The sequence below is a fragment of the Pseudophryne corroboree genome, assembly GCF_028390025.1.
Source record: "Pseudophryne corroboree isolate aPseCor3 chromosome 3 unlocalized genomic scaffold, aPseCor3.hap2 SUPER_3_unloc_3, whole genome shotgun sequence".
Classification (NCBI taxonomy): Eukaryota; Metazoa; Chordata; class Amphibia; order Anura; family Myobatrachidae; genus Pseudophryne; species Pseudophryne corroboree.
Genome location: NW_026967519.1, coordinates 5,336,178 through 5,356,415, shown reverse-complemented (window position 1 = coordinate 5,356,415; position 20,238 = coordinate 5,336,178). Strand labels below are relative to the sequence as shown.

General features: G+C 48.9%; 1 protein-coding gene across 3 annotated transcripts in view; it reads left to right on the top strand.

The window, feature by feature from the left end:
• Window positions 1-2,608: 2,608 nt before the first annotated feature.
• The window catches only part of LOC134983932 (zinc finger protein OZF-like), a 42,289-nt gene continuing 24,659 nt past the window's right edge, over window positions 2,609-20,238 (top strand). For all 3 annotated transcript variants that reach the window (XM_063949539.1, XM_063949538.1, XM_063949537.1), the window contains exon 1: window positions 2,609-2,836. The gene's annotated coding sequence lies outside the window, so the exon portion shown is untranslated. The remainder of the gene's footprint in view (window positions 2,837-20,238) is intronic.

The following is a 20,238-nucleotide window of genomic DNA, read 5'->3' as shown; positions in this document are numbered from 1 at the left end:
TCCCTGGATGGTGCCTTGATCAGCAGGTTGTCCAGGTATGGAATTATGTTCACTCCCTGTTTGCGGAGGAGAAACATTTCTGCCATTACCTTGGTGAACACCCTCTGTACCGTGGAGAGGCCAAATGGTAGTGCCTGGAACTGGTAGTGACAGTCCTGTAATGCAAACCTTAGATAAGCCTGATGAGGCAGCCAGATTTGAATATGAAGGTATGCATCCTTGATATCCAGAGATACCAGGAATTCCCCTTCCTCCAGACCTGAGATCACCGCTCTCAGAGACTCCATCTTGAATATGAACACCTGTAAATACGGGTTCAATGACTTGAGGTTTAAAATGGGTCTCACCGATCCGTCCGGTTTCGGTACCACAAACAGGTTGGCCTAATAACCTTTGTTCTGCAGCTGAGATGGAACTGAAACAATGACCTGAGTCTGTACCAGTTTTTGGATTGCATCCTGTAAAATTACACCTGGCTCTTGAGAAGCTGGTAAGCCTGATTTGAAGAATCTGTGAGGCGAGAGTTCCTGAAACTCTAGTCTGTATCCCTGGGTGATAAGGTCTATGACTCAGGGATCCTGGCACAATGTCGCCCAGATGTGACTAAAGTCTCTTAAACGGGCTCCCACTTGCCTGTCTTCCAGGCAGTGCGGTCCACTATCATGCTGAAGGCTTAAAGGAAGCAGAACCTGAGTGCTGTTCCAGTGAACCTGCAGTTGCTGGTTTCTTGGGTTTACCAGTATAACCTTTGAAGGTTGTAGAAAAACCCTTGGTCTTATTTTTAAATTTCACTGTCCGAAAAGACTGCAGAGTAGGAGCCGAGTAGGTCTTCCTAGGTGGAGGAGCTGCGAAAGGAAGGTAGACTTACCCGCCATAGCCTTGGATATCCACGTATCCAGTTCATCTCCAAACTGGACCTCGCCTGTGTAGGCTTTCTACACCTTTTCTGGAATCCATATCCGCAGTCCACTGACATAGCCATAAGCGCTTGCGTGCTGACACAGCCATGGCTGTGGTGCGTGCATTTAGCAAGCCTATCTCTTTTATAGCCTCAACCATAAAACCTGCAGAGTCATGAATATAGTGCAAGAGTAAAAGAATCCTTGGGTAAGGAATTTAAACCCTCTATTAGATTACCGGGCCATTTCTAAATGGCTCTTGTGATCCAAGCACAAGCTATAGTAGGCCTCTAGGCTACTCCCGCAGCTGTGTACATAGATTTGAGAGTGGTCTCAATCTTGCGGTCAGCCGCGTCTTTGAAGGAGGCTACCCCTGGGACTGGCAAGACTATCTTTCTTGATAATCTAGATACCGATGCATCAATAATCGGTGGCCTTTCCCATTTTTTCCTACCCTCCTGAGGAAAAGGGATGGATGTAATTAACCTTATAGGGATCTGAAACTTCTTGTCAGGATCAACCCAAGTTTCTTCAAACAGGGAATTTAATTCCTGAGATGCAGGGAAAGTAAGAAGAGGATTTCTTTTTCACATTAAAATAAGATTCCTCATCTTCTTCTGTCACTGCTTCTATCAGGGCCTGTATTCCTTGTGACAAGGCTGCATACCCCCCACCTAAGTCCACCTCACCATCCTGTGGGTCTGACGCATCATCATCATCATCAGTGTCAGCCTGCAATGTGTGGGCCGGTGAACGCTTTTGTAGACAAATGGCAGGGGTACGAGACACTGGCATGGGACTTGAATCTCTATTCATCAGGTCATCCATAGACTGTCTTAACTGTGACGTCTCTTTCTCAGTATGGGACAATTTATTAGAAATATCCGAGATCATCCCTTTTAGAGAATCCAAACATACTGGTTCAGAACCACTAGTCCAGGCATGTCCAAACTGCGGCCCTCCAGCTGTTGTGAAACTATATATCCCAGCATGCCCTGACCCAGTTTTAGCAGGACGCTATGGAAAGCCGCCCTCTCCGCAGTTCATCTGCTGGTAATACCAGCAGATGAACGGTGGCCGCTGGCGATTAAGCGGGGGCGTACATCAGCGCTCATCGCTGGGGCATACACACTGGGTGGTTTTGAGCTGCAAGTAGTTCAAAACACCAAAGGTGAGCTGCTTTCAGCTCAAAATCGCCCAATGCGTATGGGCCTTTACAGGATAGCAGGAGATCATTATTAGGCAGAGATGAGGCATTATAGGGGAACCAGGTGAGGCATAATGAGGCTGAGGAGAGTGATATGAGGACATGGGGTGTGAAGCCAGGAGGGGGTCATGTGATAGGAGTCACAGCCCTAAATCCCTACTTCATGGTAGATGCTAGATCCAAGTGGCCTAAAGGCCCCTTTACGTCAGGGGAGGAGCCACGACACAAGGGGGAGGCCTACTTCATAGGTTGAGGTGAGTCTATGCTACCCTACTTCATAGCCACATGGTTCCGAATAATGGTGAAACGAGTCAGCATCAGCCATGTCCCTGCTCTATCCCGGCTGTAAGTGCCTCACTGTACCTCTGCCCGTGCGAACGCAGCACGTTACTCGGCCGGCTTCCGGTTTCTGCGTTTCATCAAGCTTCAGTACTATGCGTTCCACCAGGCTTCCGCTCCCGGCGTACTGCGGTCTAGACGACATCCGACCTGTTCGTTCCACCCTATTTCCGCGCTGCACCGGATGTGAGGTCACGGCGCTCCTCCCCTCTGGTCTCCGCCCTCTGCTCCCTGGTGACAGGTGGTTCACTTCCGTGACGGGTGACTGGGAGATATCGCTGTGTGTGACACCGCCTGCTGCTGCCCTGTGTGCCCCCTGTTATTCCTTTCCCCACCCCTGTTAATTCCTTGTTGCAGTGCAGGTGGAGCAGACTTTATCATCATTGTGCAGGTGGGTTACAATCTCCTGTCATGTGATTATAATACAGATGGCGCAGGCCCCTGTGTGTGACAGTTGCTGTTGGTGACAGACTGCAGCTCAGGGATGGAATGTTCTGTGCATCAGCGCTGTGTGCATACATGGTAGGGATACATACCCCCTCACCGCTACCGCGCTGTCTGTGTGGCTTATTCCTCTGTGGTAAGGGTTACTGCCTGTACATCTTCAGGTTCCACTATACACAGTTATATATATAGGGATGCTGCTGGATCGGCACTCTACATGATAGTGATAACAAGTACCTGCGTGCCCTTGTGTAAATAAATAGTCCTCTAGATACTCTCCTGGCAGAGAGAGCAAAACACGGCACTGCAGGGTTTTCAAATAGCTGAAGTTTAATTCAACGTTTCGGGACCCAAAGTCCCGTCGTCAGGAAAATATCATACGGGTATGATATTTTCCTGACGACGGGACTTTGGGTCCCGAAACGTTGAATTAAACTTCAGCTATTTGAAAACCCTGCAGTGCCGTGTTTTGCTCTCTCTGCCAGGAGAGTATCTAGAGGACCAGTTATATATATATATATATATATATATATATATATATATATATATATATTCATACCAGCTTTCCCTATCTAAGCAGGTCACTGGTCGGAGGTAGGTAGCAGATGGACCTGCGTTCTGGTCAGACCTTTATGTAACCTTCCCTCGGCTGCCTACTTGTTGCGTCACAGGGCGGTATTCAATTATTTTCACCCCCTTCCACACTCGTTCTGTTTCTAACGGGCGTGGTATAATCACCCTTTAATCTAACCCTTTATGCAGCTAAACCTGATTACAATGGGGATCACTTTAAAAAGGAGATTGGGCGTGATATATCATTTGAATACCACCCATAGTGTTACAGATGCAGCTGCAGTTGCAGTGTGATGGAAGGTGTTACATGTCTGATGCAGCTCTCCTATCCTTAGCTTTTTCTGTCTGCTCCTGTCACTGCTGTACTGACTGACTGACCCTCCCAGTGCCACTCTCACCCCACAGCACCAGTGACGGGATCCTTCCTCACATTACTCTCTGTTTTATTTAAATTTTCTCCTACGTCCTAGAAGATGCTGGGGTCACATTAGAACCATGGGGGGTATAGACGGGATCCACAGGAGACATGGGCACTTTAAGACTTTAAAAGGGTGTGAACTGGCTCCTCCCTCTATGCCCCTCCTCCAGACTCCAGTTTTAGAATTGTGCCCAGTGAGACTGGACGCACTACAGGGGAGCTCTACAGAGTTTCTCTGGAAAAGTCTTATGTTAGGTTTTTTATTTTCAGGGAGGCTGCTGGCAACATTCTCCCTGCTTCGTGGGACTTGGGGGAGAGAAGTATGACCCACTTCTAGTGAGCTCAATGGCTCTGCTTCTGGCTACAGGACACCATTAGCTCCTGAGGGTGCTGATCGCTGAGTACGCCTAGATGCTCACTCCCGCAGCCTGCCGTCACCGCCTTACAGAGCCAGAAGTCAGAAGACAGGTGAGTAGCAGAAGAAAGAAGACTTCTTCAGTGACTGCATTCTGAGGTACAGTGCAGCGGACGGACCGCTGCGCGCCATGCTCCCACACACACAGCAGCACTACAGGGTGCAGGACGTGGGGGCACCCTGGGCAGCATTAAAATCCAAATTTTTCAACTGGCAAGAGGGGACATTAGTGCCTGGGCACTGTCCTAACCCCCGCCAGTATAATTATTGAGTAAAATAGCTTCTTCCTCACAGCTCACTCTCACCTCGGCGCCATTTCCTCTCCGGGAGCAGAGACGCTGGTCATTCCTCACACTGCTGACAAGTATCATGGTGCAAAACGGGGGGGGGGGGGGGGGGGGGCACAGTATAATTTGGTGCAATATTGTTGATATTAAAAGCGCTACAGGTCTAGGGCATTTATTAGTGTTTTTAGACCCGTTAATTTGGCGCTGGGTTGTGAGCTGGCAAATCCCCTCTGTGTCCCTCTGACAGACTTTACTGTGGGTCTGTCCCCTATATGCCCGGTGTGACTGTGGGTGTTGGTACACGTGTGTCGACATGTCGGAGGCTGAGTACTCTCCACAGGAGGAGGCTGTATTAGGGACACAAACTGCTGTGGGGGTGACCCTGTCGGCACCGACAACTCCTGATTGGGTGAATGTTTTGAATGCTTTGTATGCTAATGTGGCTCTTATTAGTAAGAGGCTAGATAAGTCTGAGTCCCAGACCCAGGCATGGAAGAAATCTGTGGAAGATATGTTATTACAATTACAGGACCCCTCGGGATCACAAAAAAGTACTTTTGCCCAGTTGGCAGACACTGATACCGACACGGACACTGATTCCAGTGTCGACTATTGTGATTCCAGATTAGATTCAAAAATGGCAAAGAGCATTCAGTACATGATTGTGGCGGTTAAAGATGTATTACATATCACTGAGGACCCTGCTGTTCCTGATAAAAGGGTCTGTATGTATAAGGAAAGGAAACCTGAGATAACGTTTCCTCCCTCTCATGAACTGAAAACGCTATTTGAAAAAGTCTGGGAATGTCCTGACAGAAAGATTCCCAAAAGGATTCCGGTGGCTTATCCGTTTCCCTCTATGGGTAGGGAAAAGTGGGAGTCACCCCCCATTGTAGACGAGGCCCTCTCACAATTGTCTAAAAAGGTGGCTCTCCCGTCACCTGGCACGGCAGCCCTTAAGGATCCTGCGGATCGTAAACAAGAAACTACGTTAAAGTCCATTTATGCAACCACTGGTACGCTACTCAGGCCTGTCATTGCATCTGCGTGGGTGAGTAGTGCTATCGAAAAGTGGGCAGACAACTTGTCTTCTGATATAGGTACCCTAGATAGTGATAACATCCTCTTGACGCTGAGTTATATCAAGGACCCTGCAGCATACCTAAAGGAAGCTGCGAGGGATATTGGCCTTTTGGGATCAAAGGCCAATGCCATGGCAGTCTCAGCTAGGCGAGCATTGTGGATTCACCAATGGAATGCTGATGCTGACTCCAAGAAAAGTATGGAATCTCTACCATATAAAGGTAAGGCCTTATTTGGTGACGGCCTTGATGATTGGTATCTACGGCTACCGCGGGTAAGTAATCCTTTTTGCCTTATGTTCCTCCACAACAAAAGAAAATGCACCACTATCAGATGCAGTCCTTTCGGCCCAATAAATACAGAAAGGGCCGAGGTTCTTCCTTCCTTGCTACTAGAGGAAGGGGAAGAGGTAAACGTTCACCAGCCTTGTCGGGCTCCCAGGAGCAGAAGTCCTCCCAGGCTTCTGCCAATTCCACCACATGACGTTGGGGCTCCTATGCGGTAGTCTGCACCGGTGGGGCATGTCTCAAACTCTTCAGTCAGTTCTGGTTTCGTTCGGACCTGGATCCCTGGGTCTTACAAACAGTATGCCAAGGGTACAAACTGGAGTTTCAAGACGTTCTACCTAAGAAGATTAAAATTCAAGTTGGAGTCTCTCTGAGCAGTGATCTCCATTCTGGAGGAAGGGGATTTTATGGTATCGGTGGACAAAAAGGATACCTACCTACATGTTCACATTTATCCTCCGCATTGGGCTTACCTGAGGTTTGCAATTCAGGATTGTCATTACCAATTTCAGATGTTGCCGTTCAGTCTGTCCACGGCTCCGAGGATTTTCACCAAAGTAATGGCGGAAATGATGGTTCTCCTTCGCAAGCGAGGAGTCACGGTTATTCCGTACTTGGACGATATCCTGATAAAGGCGAGATCCAGAGACCAGTTGGTGCAAAACATTGTACTATCCCTGACAGTTCTTCAACAACATGTTTGGCTCCTAAACTTGCCAAAATCGCAGTTGATTTCGACGACGCGGTTGTCGTTTTTGGGAATGATACTGGACACAGACCTACAGAGAGTTTTTTTCTTCCAGTGGAAAAGGCTCTGGAACTTCAGAGTCTGGTCAAACAAATTCTGAAACCAGCAAGAGTGTCAATCCACTTGTTTACTGGGGAAGATGGTTGCGGCCTACGAGGCCATTCAGTTTGGCAGATTCCATGCCAGAATTTTTCAGTGGGACCTGTTGGACAAGTGGTCCGGATCCCACCTGCACATGCACCGAAGGATAATCCTGGCTCCTAAGACCAGAATCTAACTCCTGTGGTGGCTACACAGCTCTCACCTCCTAGAGGGGTGCAGGTTCGGGATCCAGGACTGGATTCTGGTAACCACGGATGCAAGTCTCCGAGGCTGTGGTGTAGTCACACAGGGTGAAAACTTCCAAGGAAGATGGTCAAGCCAGGAAACTTGTCTCCACATAAATGTTCTGGAGTTAAGGGCCATTTACAACGGCCTTCTACAAGCGGAACATCTTCTTTGCAATCTGCCCGTACTGATCCAGTCGGACAATGTAACAGCAGTAGCGTACATAAACCGCCAGGGCGGGACAAAAAGCAGAGCAGCAATGGCAGAAGCCACAAAGGTTCTCCGCTGGGCAGAAAAGCATACCAGCGCTCTGTCAGCAATATTCATTCCAGGAGTGGACAACTGGGAAGCAGACTTCCTCAGCAGACACGATCTCCATCCAGGGGAGTGGGCCCTCCATCAAGAGGTCTTCACAGAGGTGACAAGTCAGTGGGGAATTCCTCAAATAGACATGATGGCATCTCGTCTCAACAAGAAGCTTCAGAGATATTGTTCCAGGTCGAGGGACCCTCAAGCAATAGCAGTGGATGCACTGGTGTCACCATGGGTGTTTCAGTCGGGGAATGTATTCCCTCCGCTACCTCTCATTCCAAAGATTCTAAAAATCATAAGAACAAAGGTTCAAACGATCCTCATTGTCCCAGACTGGCCAAGGAGGGCTTGGTATCCAGATCTTCAGGAATTACTCATAGGAGATCCCTGGCCCCTACCTCTATGCGAGGACCTGTTGCAGCAGGGGCTGTGCGTGTACCAAGACTTACCGCGGCTACGTTTGACGGCATGGCGGTTGAACGCCAAATCCTAGCCCGAAAGGGTATTCCCAGTGAAGTCATTCCCACACTTATTCAGGCCAGGAAAGGAGTAACGTCTAAACATTACCACCGTATTTGGAGAAAATATGTTTCTTGGTGTCAATCCAAGAAGGCTCCTATGGAGGAATTTCAACTAGGACGCTTTCTCCATTTTCTACAAACAGGTGTGGATGCGGGGCTAAAGTTGGGCTCAATTAAGGTGCAGATTTCAGCCTTATCGATTTTCTTTCAGAAACCATTGGCCTCCCTTCCAGAAGTTCAGACTTTCGTGAAAGGCGTGTTACACATCCAACTTCCATTTGTGCCTCCAGTGGCAGCATGGGATCTGAATGTGGTGTTGCAATTCCTCCAATCACATTGGTTTGAACCTTTTATAGGAGGTGGAGTGGTCATCCTATTGGCCTTGGCATCTGCAAGGCGGTTGTCTAAATTAGCGGCCTTGTCTCACAAGATCCCTTATTTGATCTTCCATGAAGATAGAGCTGAATTGAGGACACGTCAGCAATTACTACCGAAAGTGGTTTCCTCTTTTCTCATGAACCAACCTATTGTGGTACCTGTGGCTACTGACACCTCCGCTGAGTCAAAGTCTCTAGATGTGGTCAGAGCTTTGAAGATCTATGTCGCCAGAATGACTCAGATTAGGAAAACAGAGGCTTTGTTTGTCCTATATGCTCCCAACAAGATTGGGTGTCCTGCTTCCAAGCAGACAATTGCGCGCTGGATCTGTGGTACGATTCAGCGTGCTCATTCCATGGCAGGATTGCCATTACCGAAATCGGTGAAGGCCCATTCTACTAGAAAGGTGGGCTCGTCCTGGGTGGCTGCCCGGGGGGTCTCAGCGTTACAGCTTTGCCCAGCAGCTACTTGGTCGGGATCAAACACTTTTGGTAAGTTTTACAAGTTTAATACCTTGGCCGATGATGACCTCAAGTTTGGTCAATCGGTGCTGCAGAGTCATCCGCACTCTCCCGCCCGTTCTAGAGCTTTGGTATAACCCCATGTTTCTAATGTGACCCCAGCATCCTCTAGGACGTATGAGAAAATAGGATTTTAATACCTACCGGTAAATCCTTTTCTCTTAGTCCGTAGAGGATGCTGGGCTCCCGTCCCAGTGCGTACTCTATCTGCAGTCTTTAGTTGTGGTTACACACGTTGTGTTACGTTTATAGTCAGCCTGTTGCTGAAATTGTTCATGCGATTGGCTTGTGTTCTGTTGAATGTCACGTGGTGCGGCATGCTTGAGGTGTGAGCTGGTATGAATCTCACCTTAGTTTAACATTAAATCCTTTTCTCGAACTGTCCGTCTCCCTGGGCACAGTTCATATAACTGGAGTCTGGAGGAGGGGCATAACCTATCAAAGTCTTAAAGTGCCCATGTCTCCTGCGGATCCCGTCTATACCCCCCATGGTTCTAATGGGACCCCAGCATCCTCTACTGACTAAGAGTAAAGGATTTACCGGTAGGTATTAAAATCCTATTTTCTCTATCGTCCTAGTGGATGCTGGGGTTCCTGAAAGGACCATGGGGAATAGCGGCTCCGCAGGAGACAGGGCACAAAAAGTAAAGCTTTAGGATCAGGTGGTGTGCACTGGCTCCTCCCCCTATGACCCTCCTCCAAGCCTCAGTTAGATTTTTGTGCCCGGCCGAGAAGGGTGCAATCTAGGTGGCTCTCCTAAAGAGCTGCTTAGAAAAGTTTAGCTTAGGTTTTTTATTTTACAGTGAGTCCTGCTGGCAACAGGATCACTGCAACGAGGGACTTAGGGGAGAAGAAGTGAACTCACCTGCGTGCAGGATGGATTGGCTTCTTTGGCTACTGGACATTAGCTCCAGAGGGACGATCACAGGTACAGCCTGGATGGTCACCGGAGCCTCGCCGCCGGCCCCCTTGCAGATGCTGAAAAGAGAAGAAGGTCCAGAATCGGCGGCAGAAGACTCCTCAGTCTTCTTAAGGTAGCGCACAGCACTGCAGCTGTGCGCCATTGCTCTCAGCACACTTCACACGGCAGTCACTGAGGGTGCAGGGCGCTGGGAGGGGGGCGCCCTGGGAGGCAATGTAAACCTATTTTTTGGCAAAAAATACCTCACATATAGCCTCCGGGGGCTATATGGAGATATTTAACCCCTGCCAGAATCCGTTGAAGAGCGGGAGACGAGCCCGCCGAAAAAGGGGCGGGGCCTATCTCCTCAGCACACAGCGCCATTTTCCCTCACAGAAAGGCTGGAGGGAAGGCTCCCAGGCTCTCCCCTGCACTGCACTACAGAAACAGGGTTAAAACAGAGAGGGGGGGCACTAATTTGGCGTTAGAAATATATAAAAAGATGCTATAAGGGAAAACACTTATATAAGGTTGTCCCTATATAATTATAGCGTTTTTTGGTGTGTGCTGGCAAACTCTCCCTCTGTCTCTCCAAAGGGCTAGTGGGTCCTGTCCTCTATCAGAGCATTCCCTGTGTGTGTGCTGTGTGTCGGTACGTGTGTGTCGACATGTATGAGGACGATGTTGGTGAGGAGGCGGAGCAATTGCCTGTAATGGTGATGTCACTCTCTAGGGAGTCGACACCGGAATGGATGGCTTATTTAGGGAATTACGTGATAATGTCAACACGCTGCAAGGTCGGTTGACGACATGAGACGGCCGACAAACAATTAGTACCGGTCCAGACGTCTCAAAAACACCGTCAGGGGTTTTAAAACGCCCGTTTACCTTAGTCGGTCGACACAGACACGGACACTGAATCCAGTGTCGACGGTGAATAAACAAACGTATTCCTTATTAGGGCCACACGTTAAGGGCAATGAAGGAGGTGTTACATATTTCTGATACTACAAGTACCACAAAAGAGGGTATTATGTGGGATGTGAAAAAACTACCTGTAGTTTTTCCTGAATCAGATAAATTAAATGAAGTGTGTGATGATGCGTGGGTTCCCCCCGATAGAAAATTATTGGCGGTATACCCTTTCCCGCCAGAAGTTAGGGCGCGTTGGGAAACACCCCTTAGGGTGGATAAGGCGCTCACACGCTTATCAAAACAAGTGGCGGTACCGTCTATAGATAGGGCCGTCCTCAAGGAGCCAGCTGACAGGAGGCTGGAAAATATCATATAAAAGTATATACACACATACTGGTGTTATACTGCGACCAGCGATCGCCTCAGCCTGGATGTGCAGAGCTGGGGTGGCTTGGTCGGATTCCCTGACTAAAAATATTGATACCCTTGACAGGGACAGTATTTTATTGACTATAGAGCATTTAAAGGATGCATTTCTATATATGCGAGATGCAGAGAGGGATATTTGCACTCTGGCATCAAGAGTAAGTGCGATGTCCATATCTGCCAGAAGATGTTTATGGACACGACAGTGGTCAGGTGATGCAGATTCCAAACGGCACAAAGGTGTATTGCCGTATAAAGGAAGAGGAGTTATTTGGGGTCGGTCCATCGGACCTGGTGGCCACGGCAACTGCTGGAAAATCCACCGTTTTTACCCTAAGTCACATCTCTGCAGAAAAAGACACTGTCTTTTCAGCCTCAGTCCTTTCGTCCCTATAAGAGTCATATTTGCCCAGGGATAGAGGAAAGGGAAGAAGACTGCAGCAGGCAGCCCATTCCCAGGAACAGAAGCCTTCCACCGCTTCTGCCAAGCTCTCAGCATGACGCTGGGACCGTACAGGACCCCTGGATCCTACAAGTAGTATCCCAGGGGTACAGATTGGAATGTCGAAACGTTTCCCCCTCGCAGGCTCCTGAAGTCTGCTTTACCAAGGTATCCCTCCGACAAGGAGGCAGTATGGGAAAAAATTCACAAGCTGTATTCCCAGCAGGTGATAATCAAATTACCCCTCCTACAACAAGGAAAGGGGTATTATTCCACACTATATTGTGGTACTGAAGCCAGAAGGCTAGGTGAGACCTATTCTAAATCTAAAAAAATTTGAACACTTACAAAGGTTCAAATCAAGATGGAGTCACTCAGAGCAGTGATAACGAACCAGGAAGAAGGGGACTATATAGTGTCCCGGGACATCAGGGATGCTTACCTCCATGTCCCAAATTTGCCCTTCTCACTAAGGGTACCTCAGGTTCGTGGTATAGAACTGTCACTGTCAGTTTCAGACGCTGCCGTTTGGATTGTCCACGGCACCCCGGGTCTTTACCAAGGTAATGGCCGAAATGATGATTCTTCTTCGAAGAAAAGGCGTCTTAATTACCCCTTACTTGGACGATCTCCTGATAAGGGCAAAGTCCAGGGAACAGTTGGAGGTCGGAGTAGCACTATCTCGGATACTGCTACAACAGCACGGATGGATTCTAAATATTCCAAAATCGCAGCTGATCCTGACGACACGTCTGCTGTGCCTAGGGATGATTCTGGACACAGTCCAGAAAAAGGTGTTTCTCCCGGATGAGAAAGCCAGGGAGTTATCCGAGCTAGTCAAGAACCTCCTAAAACCAGGAAAAGTGTCAGTGCATCATTGCACAAGGGTCCTGGTAAAAATGGTGGCTTCCTACGAAGCAATTCCATTCGGCAGATTCACGCAAGAACTTTTCAGTGGGATCTGCTGGACAAATGGTCCGGATCGCATCTTCAGATGCATCAGCGGATAACCCTATATCCAAGGACAAGGGTGTCTCTCCTGTGGTGGTTACAGAGTGCTCATCTTCTAGAGGGCCGCAGATTCGGCATTCAGGATTGGATGCTGGTGACCACGGAGGCCAGCCCGAGAGGCTGGGGAGCAGTCACACAAGGAAAAAATTTCCAGGGAGTGTGATCAAGTCTGGAGACTTTTCTCCACATAAATATACTGGAGCTAAGGGTAAATTTATAATGCTCTAAGCTTAGCAAGACCTCTGCTTCAAGGTCAGCCGGTATTGATCCAGTGGGAAAAACATCACGGCAGTCGCCCACGTAAACAGACAGGGCGGCACAAGAAGCAGGAGGGCAATGGCAAAAACTGCAAGGACTTTTCGCTGGGCGGAAAATCATGTGATAGCACTGTCAGCAGTGTTTCATTCCGGGAGTGGAAACTGGGAAGCAGACTTCCTCAGCAGGCACGACCTCCACCCGGGAGAGTGGAAACTTCATCGGGAAGTTTTTCCACATGATGGTGAACCGTTGGGAAATACCAAAGGTGGACATGATGGCGTCCCGTCTGAACAAAAAACGGGACAGGTATTGCGCCAGGTCAAGAGACCCTCAGGCAATAGCTGTGGACGTTCTGGTAACACCGTGGGTGTACCAGTCGGTGTATGTGTTCCCTCCTCTGCTTCTCATACCTAAGGTACTGAGAATTATAAGACGTAGAGGAGTAAGAACTATACTCGTGGCTCCGGATTGGCCAAGAAGGACTTGGTACCCGGAACTTCAAGAGATGCTCACAGAGGACTTATGGCCTCTGCCGCTAAGAAGGGACTTGCTTCAGCAAGTACCATGTCTGTTCCAAGACTTACCGCAGCTGCGTTTGACGGCATGGCGGTGGAACGCCGGATCCTAAGGGAAAAAGGCATTCCGGAAGAGGTCATTCCTACCCTGGTCAAAGCCAGGAAGGAGGTGACCGCACAACATTATCACCACATGTGGCGAAAATATGTTGCGTGGTGTGAGGCCAGGAAGGCCCCACGAAGAAATTTCAACTCGGTCGATTCCTGCATTTCCTGCAAACAGGAGTGTCTATGGGCCTCTAATTGGGGCCCATTAAGGTTCAAATTTCGGCCCTGTCGATTTTCTTCCAGAAAGAATTGGCTTCAGTTCCTGAAGTCCAGAAGTTTGTCAAGGGAGTATTGCATATACAACCCCCTTTTGTGCCTCCAGTGGCACTGTGGGATCTCAACGTAGTTCTGGGATTCCTCAAATCACATTGGTTTAAAACCAGTCAAATCTGTGGATTTGAAGCATCTCACATGAAAAGTGACCATGCTCTTGGCCCTGGCCTGGGCCAGGCGAGTGTCAAATTGGTGGGGTTTTTCTCAAAAAAGCCCATATCTGTTTGTCCATTCGGACAGGGCAGAGCTGCGGACTCGTCCCCAGTTCTCTCCCTAAGGTGGTGTCAGTGTTTCACCTGAACCAGCTTATTGTGGTGCCTTGCGCCTACTAGGGACTTGGAGGACTCCAAGTTGCTGGATGTTGTCAGGGCCCTGAAAGTATAGGTTCCAGGACGGCTGGAGTCAGGAAAACTGACTTGCTGTTATCCTGTATGCACCCAACAAACTGGGTGCTCTTGCTTCTAAGCAGACTATTGCTAGTTGGATGTGTAATACAATTCAGCTTGCACATTCTGTGGCAGGCCTGCCACAGCCAAAATATGTAAATGCCCATTCCACAAGGAAGGTGGGCTCATCTTGGGCGGCTGCCCGAGGGGTCTCGGCTTTACAACTTTGCCGAGCGGCTATTTAGTCAGGGGCAAACACGTTTGTAAAATCCTACAAATTTGATACCCTGGCTAAGGAGGACCTGGAGTTCTCTCATTCGGTGCTGCAGAGTCATCCGCACTCTCCCGCCCGTTTGGGAGCTTTGGTATAATCCCCATGGTCCTTTCAGGAACCCCAGCATCCACTAGGACGATAGAGAAAATAAGAATTTACTTACCGATAATTCTATTTCTCGGAGTCCGTAGTGGATGCTGGGCGCCCATCCCAAGTGCGGATTATCTGCATTACTTGTACATAGTTACAAAAATCGGGTTATTATTGTTGTGAGCCATCTTTTCAGAGGCTCCGCTGTTATCATACTGTTAACTGGGTTCAGATCACAGGTTGTACAGTGTGATTGGTGTGGCTGGTATGAGTCTTACCCGGGATTCAAAATCCTTCCTTATTGTGTACGCTCGTCCGGGCACAGTATCCTAACTGAGGCTTGGAGGAGGGTCATAGGGGGAGGAGCCAGTGCACACCACCTGATCCTAAAGCTTTACTTTTTGTGCCCTGTCTCCTGCGGAGCCGCTATTCCCCATGGTCCTTTCAGGAACCCCAGCATCCACTACGGACTCCGAGAAATAGAATTATCGGTAAGTAAATTCTTATTATTTTCATAAATAAATTGCAATATTTCTGCAGCGGGGTACACTGGGATTCCACAGGGAATAACATTGAGGTGTAGAGTTGGATCTTGATCCGAGACACCAACAGGCTAAAGCTTTGCCTGTTCCCAAGATGCACTGCACCGCCTCCTCTATAGCCCCACCACCAGGCACTGGAGCTCAGTTTTTAAGTTGGTGCCTGCAGTACAGGCAGCTAACAGGGAGGGCTGCGTTAGACAGCCCTGAAAAGAGCATTTTTGAAAAGAAAGAATACTTCGAGGGCCGCAGCACAGGCACTAGATGCTGTGTATGTCATACTGACATATCGTGCTGCTGCTCCATCACCTCCCCCAGCGGCGCTGTATACTCCCGCGCCCTGGTTGCCGGGTACGTACATCGGAGGCGCTCTGGTCTCATCAGGCACACATCACCGCTGCTGCTCTCCTGGATCGCGTGGACGCACTTACATGGAGGAGGTAAGAGGGTCCCACAGGTGGGACCCGCCGAAATCATGATCTGGCGCGGTCCCAGGAGATGGACCACGCTGCTGGAGTGGACACTGTGGCCGGGCAGGGACCCCACTATATCCACCAGGGCAAGGGGCACAAGTCAGAATTTACTAAAATCTGTTTTTCTCTAACGTCCTAAGTGGATGCTGGGGACTCCGTCAGGACCATGGGGTTTAGCGGCTCCGCAGGAGACAGGGCACAATAATAAAAGCTTTAGGATCAGGTGGTGTGCACTGGCTCCTCCCCCTATGACCCTCCTCCAAGCCTCAGTTAGATTCTTGTGCCCGGCCGAGAAGGGTGCAATCTAGGTGGCTCTCCTGAGCTGCTTAGAATAAAAGTTTAAGTTAGGTTTTTTATTTTCAGTGAGTCCTGCTGGCAACAGGCTCACTGCTACGAGGGACTTAGGGGAGAGAAGTAAACTCACCTGCGTGCAGGATGGATTTGCTTCTTAGGCTACTGGACACCATTAGCTCCAGAGGGAGTCGGAACACAGGTCTCACCCTGGGGTTCGTCCCGGAGCCGTGCCGCCGACCCCCCTTGCAGATGCCGAAGTTGAAGAGGTCCAGAAACAGGCGGCAGAAGACTTTCAGTCTTCATAAGGTAGCGCACAGCACTGCAGCTGTGCGCCATTGTTGTCAGCACACTTCATACCAGCGGTCACTGAGGGTGCAGGGCGCTGGGGGGGGCGCCCTGGGCAGCAATGTATTATACCTTTTTTATGGCTAAAATACATCACATATAGCCCTTGAGGCTATATGGATGTATTTAACCCCTGCCAGATCTCACAAACTCCGGGAGAAGAGCCCGCCGTTTTAGGGGGCGGGGCCTATTCTCCTCAGCACACGGCGCCATTTTCCTGCTCAGCTCTGCTGTGAGGAAGGCTCCCAGGCTCTCCCCTGCACTGCACTACAGAAACAGGGTTAAAACAGAGAGGGGGGGCACTTATTTGGCGATATGATGTGAAAATGCTATAAGGGAAAACACTTGTATAAGGGGTTGTCCCTGTATAATTATAGCGTTTTTGGTGTGTGCTGGCAAACTCTCCCTCTGTCTCCCCAAAGGGCTAGTGGGGTCCTGTCCTCTATCAGAGCATTCCCTGTGTGTGTGCTGTGTGTGTCGACATGTAGGAGGACGATGTTGGTGAGGAGGCGGAGCAAATTGCCTGTATTGGTGATGTCACTCTCTAGGGAGTCGACACCGGAATGGATGGCTTATTTAGGAATTACGTGATAATGTCAACACGATGCAAGGTCGGTTGACGACATGAGACGGCCGGCAAACAAATTAGTACCTGTCCAGGCGTCTCAGACACCGTCAGGGGCTTGTAAAAACGCCCATTTACCTCAGTTGGTCGACACAGACACGGACACTGACTTCAGTGTCGACGGTGAAGAAACAAACGTATTTTCCTTTAGGGCCACACGTTACATGTTAAGGGCAATGAAGGAGGTGTTACATATTTCTGATACTACAAGTACCACAAATAAGGGTATTATGTAGGGTGGGAATAATCTACTTGTAGTTTTTCCTGAATCAGATAAATTAAAGTGTGTGATGATACGTGGGTTTCCTCCGATAGAAAATTATTGGAGGTATACCTTTTCCCGCCAGAAGTGAGGGCGAGTTGGGAAACACACCTTAGGGTGGATAAGGCGCTCACACGCTTATAAAAACAAGTGGCGTTACCGTCTCCAGATACGGCCGCCCTCAAGGAGCCAGCTGATAGGAAGCTGAAAAATATCCTAAAAAGTATATACACACATACTGGTGTTATACTACGACCAGCAATCGCCTCAGCCTGGATGTGCAGCGCTGGGGGGGCTTGGTCGGATTTCCTGACTGAAAATATTGATACCCTTGACAGGAACAATATTTTATTGACTATAGAGCATTTTAAGGATGCATTTCTATATATGCGAGATGCGCAGAGGGATATTTGCATTCTGGCATCAAGAGTAGATGTGATGTCCATATCTGCCAGACGATGTTTATAGACACGACAGTGGTCAGGTGATGCAGATTCCAGACGGCACATGGAAGTATTGCCGTATAAAGGGGCGGTCCATCGGACTTGGTGGCCATGGCAACAGCTGGAAAATCCACTTTTGTTACCCCAAGTCACATCTCAGCAGAAAAGGACACAGTCTTTTCAGTCTCAGTCCTTTCGTACCCATAAAGGCAGGCGGGCAAAAGGCCAGTCATATCTGCCCAGGGTTAGAGGAAAGGGAAGAAGACTGCAGCAGGCAGCCCATTCCCAGGAACAGAAGTCCTCCACAGCTTCTGCCAAGTCCGCAGCATGACGCTGGGGCCATACAAGCGGACTCAGGTGCGGTGGGGGGTCATCTCAAGAGTTTCAGCACGCAGTGGGCTCACTCGCAAGTGGACTCCTGGATCCTACACGTAGTATCCCAGGTGTACATTGGAAATTCGAGACGTCTTCCCCTCACAAGTTCCTGAAGTCTGCTTTACCAACGTCTCCCTCCGACAGGGAGGCAGTATTGGAAAAAAAAAAAAAAAAAATTCACAGGCTGTATTCCCAGCAGGTGATAATCAAAGTACCCCTCCTACAACAAGGGAAGGGGTATTATTCCACACTATATTGTGGTACTGAAGCCAAACGGCTCGGTGAGATCTAAAAGATTTGAACAATTACATACAAGGGTTCAAATCAAGATGGATTCACTCAGAGCAGTGATAGCGAACCAGGACGATATGGTGTCACTGGATATCAGGGACGCTTACCTACATGTCCAAAATTTGCCCTTCTCACCAAGGGTATCTCAGGTTCGTGGTACAGAACTGTCACTATCAGTTCAGACGCTGCCGTTTGGATTGTCCACGGCACCCCGGGTCTTTACCATGGTAATGGACGAAATGATGATTCTTCCTAAAAGAAATATGGACGCTTTCCTGATAAGGGCAAGGTCCAGAGAACAGTTGGCAGTCGGAGTAGCACTATCTCAAGTAGTTCTACGACAGCACGAGTGGTTTCTAAATATTCCAAAATCGCAGCTTTTCCGACGACACGTCTAATGTTCCTAGGAATGATTCTGGACACAGTCCAGAAAAGGATGTTTTCTCCCGGAGAAGAAGGCCAGGGAGTTATCCGAGCTAGTCAGGAACCTCCTAAAACCAGGAAAAGTATCAGTGCATCATTGCACAAGGGTCCTGTGAAAAATGGTGGTTTCTTACAAAGCGATCCCATTCGGTAGATTTCACGCAAGAACCTTTCAGTGGAATCTGCTGGGAAAATGGTCCGGATCGCATCTTCAGATGCATCAGCGGATAACCCTGTCTCCAAGGACAAGGGTGTTTTCTTCTGCGGTGGCTGCAGAGTGCTCATCTATGAAAGGGCCGCAGATTCGACATTCAGGACTGGGTCCTGGTGACCACGGATGCCAGCCTGAGTGGCTGGGGAACAGTCACACAAGGAAAAAATTTCCAGGGAGTGTGATCAAGTCTGGAGACTTCTCTCCACATAAATATACTGGAGCTAAGGGCAATTTACAAGGCTCTAAGCTTAGCAAGACCTCTGCTTCAAGGTCAGCCGGTATTGATCCAGTGGGACAACATCACGGCAGTCGCCCACGTAAACAGACAGGGCGGCACATGAAGCAGGAGGGAAATGGCAGAAACTGCAAGGATTCTTCGCTGGGCGAAAAATCATGTTATAACACTCTCAGCAGTGTTAATTCCGGGAGTGGAAAACTGGGAAGCAGACTTCCTCAGCAGGCATAACCTCCACCCGGGAGAGTGGGGACTTCAGCGGGAAGTCTTCCACATGATTGTAAACCGTTGGGAAAAACCAAAGGTGGACATGATGGCGTCCCGCCTGAACAAAAAACTAGACAGATATTGCGCCAGGTCAAGGGACCCTCAGGCAATAGCGGTGGACGCTCTGGTAACACTGTGGGTGTACCAGTCAGGGTATGTGTTCCCTCCTATGCATCTCATACCAAAAGTACTGAGAATCATAAGAAGGAGATGAGTAAGAACGATACTCGTGGTTCCGGATGGGTCAAGAAGGACTTGGTACCCGGAACTTCAAGAAATGCTCACGGAAGAACCGTGGCCTCTACCTTTAAGAGAGGACCTGCTCCAGCAGGGGCCTTGTCTGTTCCAAGACTTACCGCGGCTGCGTTTGACGGCATGGCAGTTGAACGCCGGATCCTGAAAGGGCATTCCAGATGAAGTCATCCCTACCCTGGTCGAAGCCAGGAAGGATGTAATCGCAAAACATTTTCACCACATTGGGCGAAAATATGTTGCGTGGTGTGAGGCCAAGAAGGTCCCTACAGAGGAATTCCAACTGGGTCATTTCCTACATTTCCTGAAAACAGGACTGTCTATGGGCCTAAAATTAGGGTCCATTAAGGTTCAAATTTCGACCCTGTCGAATTTCTTCCAGAAAGAACTGGCTTCAGTGCCTGAAGTTCAGACGTTTGTAAAAGGGGTACTGCATATACAGCCTCCTTTTGTGCCCCCAGTGGCACCTTGGGATCTCAATGTTGTTTTGAGTTTCCTAAAGTCACATTGGTTGGATCCACTCACCACTGTGGAATTAAAATATTTCACATGGAAGGTGAAGATTCTATTAGCCCTGGCTTCAGCCAGGCGTGTGTCAGAATGGGCGGCTTTATCATATAAAAGCCCTTACTTAATTTTATTCTGACAGGGCAGAATTGAGGACTCGTCCTCAATTTCTCCTTAAGGTGTTTTCTGTTTTTCACATGAACCAACCTATTGTGGTACCTGCGGCTACTAGGGACTTGGAGGACTCCAAGTTACTTGACGTTGTCAGGGCCCTGAAAATATATGTTTCCAGGACGACTGGAGTCAGAAAATCTGACTCGCTGTTTAGCCTGTAT